The 6,340-nt window shown below is 40.8% G+C and overlaps 1 non-coding gene across 1 annotated transcript; it reads left to right on the forward strand.

Moving 5' to 3' along the window:
• The first annotated feature begins 3,644 nt into the window (after positions 1-3,644).
• Positions 3,645-3,751, forward strand: LOC121993345. Its single transcript, XR_006115206.1, has one exon. It is a non-coding gene; the product is annotated as a small nucleolar RNA R71 (small nucleolar RNA).
• Positions 3,752-6,340: the final 2,589 nt, after the last annotated feature.

The following is a 6,340-nucleotide window of genomic DNA, read 5'->3' on the forward strand; positions in this document are numbered from 1 at the left end:
AATGTTTTACCATAAAGCCAATTAAACATTTTATTTTAATATTTTGACTTCCAAGTCGTGGCGAGGCACTGGGTCTTCTTGGTTATTAGAGCAACAACCACTTCCTTAAACAAAGTCTCATAAAGAAACTGATTGTTTAATTTCCTCACTGAAAGCACTAAACCCGATTAAAAGTTCAATTTAAACATGACTTTGGAACCCAATAAAGATTCCAGCCTATTGGATTAACTAAAAATTTCTTAGGGACATATCTTTTTGAAATGTTCCTAATTTATCCCTTATGATATCTAAAATACCAATTTAAATTGTTAAATTTTCTAACATTGGTATTAGATGAGCATGCATGGTTTTTCAAGTTATTTGTTTGTACTTTTAAATTATCATTTTCTACTTTTAATTTTCATTTTCTAATTTAATTCTGTTGAATTCTTCTATTGGACAAGATTTAGCTAATATTATTTTTAAATTCTTAATTTCTTTTTCTAATTTACAGCAATCCTTAGTTAACAATTTAATAAACTTAAATAGTTTATCAGGAGGAAGATATCGTACCTGACTTACCTTGTCGATCTCATTGTCCGTTTCTCCCCCTAAATTGTTGTTATCTTCCGACGTGGCTCCCCCTTCATCGATGCTCTCGATGCTCATCTCAGAAGAGCTTGGCTGCAGTCGTCATCTTGATGACTTGCCATTAGTGCAAGTCCGGAGAAAGCTTCGACTTCCGATTCGGATGACGTATCGTCCCACGTCGCTTTTAATGCCTTGCGTTTTTTAACAAGCTTCTTACCTTTATCCGTGTCCTTATTCCTCAGCTTGGGGCAGTTGTCCTTGACATGCCCTTCTTCGTTGCAGTGGTAGCAGCGGATGGTCCTTTTCTTTCTATCCTGCGGATGGTTAGTTTTTCTAGAATTACATAACTTCTTAAATCATCTTACAATCATTACCATTTCCTCATCGTCGAGAGAGGACTCTGACTCAGGTTTGTCTCTGAATACTTTGAGGGTGATGTTGTGCTTAGGCTCCTTCGTACCTGCACATCTTGATTCATGCACTTCAAATGTGGAAAAGAATTCTTCTAATATAATTTTTTCTAAATCTTTCGAAATGTAAAAGGCATCTACTAGTGATGCCCATTTTGTATTTCTAGGAAATGAATTGAGGCGTACCTTAGCGAATCTCGGTTACTTACCTTTTCTCCAAGATTCAAGAGTCCGGTGATCATTTCCTTAATTCTTGAGTGCATATGTGCAACTATCTCGTCTTCCCCAAGTCGCAGGCTGGTGAGCTGATTGCGGAGTAAATCTTATTTTGGGAGCTTGGCTTCGGACATTCCTTCGTGTAGCTCAAGGAACGTCTCCCAAAGTTCTTTCACGGAGTCATAGTTGCCGATCCGGTTGACTTCTTGTGGCGGAAGAACGGTTAGTAGATGGTACTCTGCTTTTCCGTTTGCCACGTAGTCGGCCTGCTCCTTCTTCGTCCAGTGGTATTTCTCCTTATCTTCCGGTGCTGTAAAACCGAATTCCATAATTAAAATTAAATCAAAATCGATTTAAAAAATACTTGCACTCACTTTTTCTAGCTAGCGAATTCCCCTTCGAACTTCGGCGGGTAGATGCTTGGTCCGGCCATTATTTTGTTGCTTCGTTCGGCTGTTAGTCCTCCTGAATTGCCTTGGCTCTAATACCACTTGTTGGATCGCGACGGCCAAATAGAAGGGTTGAATAGCCTACAAAAATAAAAACACAACCCTTCTCGACTTTTCTTAAACTAACACTTGCAAAATAAATTAACTAAACAGAACAGAAAGAAGAGGCAAGAGGATTTTTACTTGGTTACAACTGAGGAGGTTGTTAATCCAAGGAAAGTGTAACACTAAATACTCCTTCAGGCGGAGAAGCCTTTTATAGCAGTGAAGCACAAAAATAATGAAGCTAATCTAGAAATGAAGCGTACAAGTGTTGGAAATTAATTGCTTGAGATTAATAAAGGCTTCTGGACCAAGGCTGTATTTATAGCCTTGGTCAGGGTGTCCCGAAGTATTCCGGGCACCCTGGGGGGATAAAACTTTATCCCCAACGCACAAATCTTGATTTGACCAAGATCTGGATATAATTTTGGTCTGGGCGCCCGAAACTCGGACTGTTACGGGCGCTTGAAAGCCCAAAGTCAATAGGAGTTGACTTTTTCGGTTTGGGTCCTCTGCTCCGAGTCCGCTCGCCGTGGTCCGGGTCTTCCACTCTGGTTCCATTCGCTTGGGTGATCTCTGCCATCCGGAATAGGCTCACCCAAACCCAACTTCCGATCTTCTCGAGTAGGCTTCCGCTCCGGCTTCTCGTCCCTCAGAATCGTCGCGTGCTTCCTTCTCGTCCGCCAGCGTATTCATCCACAATCTTCGTCCCTCAGTCGCACCCCGTGTCGACCTTCTCGCTAGCTGTGTCTCTTACTCCCTGAGCAGTTTTTCGCTCTGGCTTCTCGTCCCTCAGAATCACCGCATGCTTTCTTCTCATCCGCCGGTGTACTCTTCCGCAGCGCCTCGTCCCTCGGACGCACCGCGTGCCATCCTTCTTGCTAGCTGCGTCTTCCGCTCGACTACCTGTGCTCCTGAGCTCCTGCACACTTAGACACAAGGTTTAAAACACATGGGACCTAACTTAACTTGTTGATCACATCAAAACAACATTGGGGTTCCAACATCTTCAACCTTCTCAGTATTCTCCTCATCATCTTGAATCTAAATTGGTTCAAGTGTTTGAGGAGAGAGCTCTTCTTGAATTTTCATCCCTTTTTGAGCAGTCACTAGGGGATCTCCCAAGGTCCGTCCGCTCCGAAGCTCAATTCTATTGCAGTGTTCCATTTGGTTGACATCAGGTTTTCTTGGAAAATGTTCTGATGCTCTTGAAGATGATGAAGCTATCTGAGCAATCTAGCTATCTTGCATTTTCTGGTGCTTCTCAGAACTATCCATTCTCTGATTTAGTATCTTAATTTCTTGCTTCAATTCATTTTGACCATAAATGACTTCCTCAAGCATTTTCTCCAATTTAGATAACTGATAGCCTTGAGTAGGTTGTTATTGTTGACAGCTTTGTTGTCCAGGCTGGTAGCTTGGTCTAGCCCCCATGGATGGTCCTTGTTCTTGGTTGTTACGATAAAAAAAGTGTGGATGATTCTTCCAACCAGGGTTGTATGTGTTGGAGTATGGATTGTTCTGCCTTTCATTATAACTCATGATAGCGTCACACTGCTCAATTTGATTGACTTGTGCAGAGATGACTCCCAAGGGGAATGAGTCTTGAGCATGATCTAAACTTCCACATGTTTCACAAACACATACTATGGCATTGACCGTGCTTGAATTAGTTCCCATATTTTCTATCTTTTTGGTAAGAGCATCCAACTTTGTAAATATCAAAGTGATTGCATCTAAATCAAATTTTCCTAATGTTTTAGTTGGGTTTATAGACAAATAACCTCCACATCTTTCTGATGTCGATTGATGATGGTTTTGTGCTACACTTTCAATTATATCTTCAGCTTCATCAAGACTTTTATTCATCAGTGCCCCTCCAGCTGCAAAATCTAAGGACACTTTTGTATGGTAATTCATGTCATTATAAAATGTGTGTAATACTAACCATTTTACAAGTCCATGGTGTGGGCATTGTCTGAGTATATTATTAAATCTATCTCATGCTTCAAATAATGATTCAGAGTTTGACTGTCTGAAGCTTGCTATCAAATTTCTCATATGAGTAGTCTTACTAGAGGAATAGAATTTGTCCAGAAATTGTTGCTCACATTGCTCCCAAGTGGATATGCTGTTGGCTGGTAAAGAATTTAGCCACTATTTGGCTCTATCTCTCAAAGAAAACTCAAATAATGATACTAAAGCCTCTGCTGGAACACCATTCATTTTCATTATACTACAAATTTCATAAAATCTTCAAGGTGTTGATTCAGATCTTCATGTGGTCCGCCCCCGAATTGGTTTTGTTGTACCATGGTAATTATCGCAGGCTTTATCTCAAAATTGTTGGCTTCAATAGGTGGTCTGGTGATGCTAGATCGAAGCCCTCGTGCATATGTGCTGTGTAATCCTTCAATGGTTTGTTTGCCATGATTGAATGTTTTTGTTCTACTTGTTGTCTTTGCAAGATTTTCCTTCTATGAAAAGTTCTATCAATCTCAGGATCAAAAGGTAATAGATCTCCTGCAAAGTTAGATCAGCACATACAAGAACAAGATTCCAAATATTTTTTTTATCAGAGAAGTTTTTCTTTTACTTAAAAGATAAAAACTAAACTGAAGTACTAAAAATATAAAATGCAGAATTTGAATTGCAGAAATAAGAAATAAGGAAATGCAATATAAAATTTGCAAAAAAAAAAATAGAATTACCAAGACTAGTTACAAATTAGTAATAGGAAGAAAAAAGAATGTTTAGTCTAACTCTAATGTTATAAGCACAGTCCCCAGCAACGACATCAAAAACTTATTACGCAACCGCAAGTGCGTAGTTTCATCATCAGTAATAAAAGATTATTGATCCCATAGGGACTGGTTATAAGTATTAGAGATGTTTCACGATGAATTAGCTAAACAATTGACAAAGGTAGTGAATGTACTAGTAAAGCAACTAGAAATAGAAACAGAAAAGTAAATGAAGGAACTTGATTTTTATGAGTGTTCTAGGAGTTCAGTTTCATTGTGATATTTATCGATGTAATATGGTTCGCTGATTCATATCCTCAATTAACATGCATTTGTAGGAAGTTACCAGTTTTCTCATGCATAAGACAACCGACAAGGAACCTTGATCTACACCACAACTGAATAAATTGATATGATCCCTATGAAGTCTGTTAGCGGGATTACCTATCACTAGCATCCCTCGGTCATACAACACAGAAACACATCTCTACTCAATCCACGTAATGATGTAGGTATTAAGTACATTCAACCATTCCACCTCCTTGTAGAGACTTGCTTCACCTTTCAAGAAGACACCCTAGACGTCCGTTAGCAGGACTGCTTGTCACGAGCGTCCCTCGGTCATACAATCTAGGGAATCCCTCTACGGGATCCACAAGCATCACAAACATTCAATCAAACATTGTAATTAGGTCCAAACACATGAATCCAACCAAAATCAAATACATGCTAACATCATCTAGATAGGAAATTGGCATATCCATGAGATCTTACATCAAATCACATCACAATACTCCCTTAGTCCTAGAACAATGGATCTACTCCATATCAAAAAGGTAAAGAACCGAAGATAAGAAGATTACAAGCATTTCAATCCTAATCCAGAGAAAAGAGAATAGAAAAGCCTATCTAGTGTCGATGAGTGATCTTCGGAACAAATCCTTAGCTACTGGAGTTGATGTGGAGATGGAGATGGCCACAGATCGACGGATCACGGACGAAGAACAGCTCCAAATTGGATCTCCCCAAAGGGAGAGCCTTCCCCCCTCTGAAAGGGGAAGAAACCCCCTTTTATAGAGCTGGGGCACGGGCACCACACAGCCCGTGACACGGCCATGTGGCTCTCACACGGCCTCTTACATTCTCCTCTCGGCCAGGGTGACACGGTCGTGTGGATCCACACGGCCATGTTCTGCTTTGGCTCTGGATGGCCTACACAGCCGTGTGGTTCACACAGCCTGGCCATTCTTGGTCTCTGGAAATCCTGCACGGTCGTGTGGACCACACATCCAATCTCTGCTTGCTCTCTGGAAGTGTCGCATGGGCATGTGGATCTACACGGCCCTACTCTGGTGATGTTGTTGGGTGATACGACCGTGTGGCTCTCACACAGCCATGTCATGCTCCTCCTCTGGTGAAGCCACACGGCCTGTGTGCACCACAGGGTCAAGGTCATTTTCCTCCTTGCTTCTTTGACATGGCCGTGTAGGTCACATTGCCAGTGTTGTTTTCCTTCGGTTGTTGACTGGCTCGACCACGAACATCATTTCCTCTTCAAATTTGACTCCTTTCAACAGAAAATACACAAGAGCATATCTCTGAACAAAGAGGAGTAATTATGATGAAAATAAGACTAAGAGAATGAAAGTGCATAGACAAAGTATGCGTAAAATATGTGAATGTGCATCAAAATATGCTAAATAAGTGTATATAATCTACGCACATCACCTAGTAAGTCATCTAGACCGGATACTAAGCAGAAGACTTGGCATATCGAGTAAACTAGATAGGAAGTCTATACTGGTTTGAAGGACAGAACATCTAACTGGTCGACGGGTCTAGAGGATCGGACATCAAGAGGAAATCCTCGAGGTTGGAGGATCGAATGTCGAGCGAGAAACCCAAACAA

This window comes from Zingiber officinale, chromosome 6B, assembly GCF_018446385.1.
Source record: "Zingiber officinale cultivar Zhangliang chromosome 6B, Zo_v1.1, whole genome shotgun sequence".
NCBI classification, from domain to species: domain Eukaryota; kingdom Viridiplantae; phylum Streptophyta; class Magnoliopsida; order Zingiberales; family Zingiberaceae; genus Zingiber; species Zingiber officinale.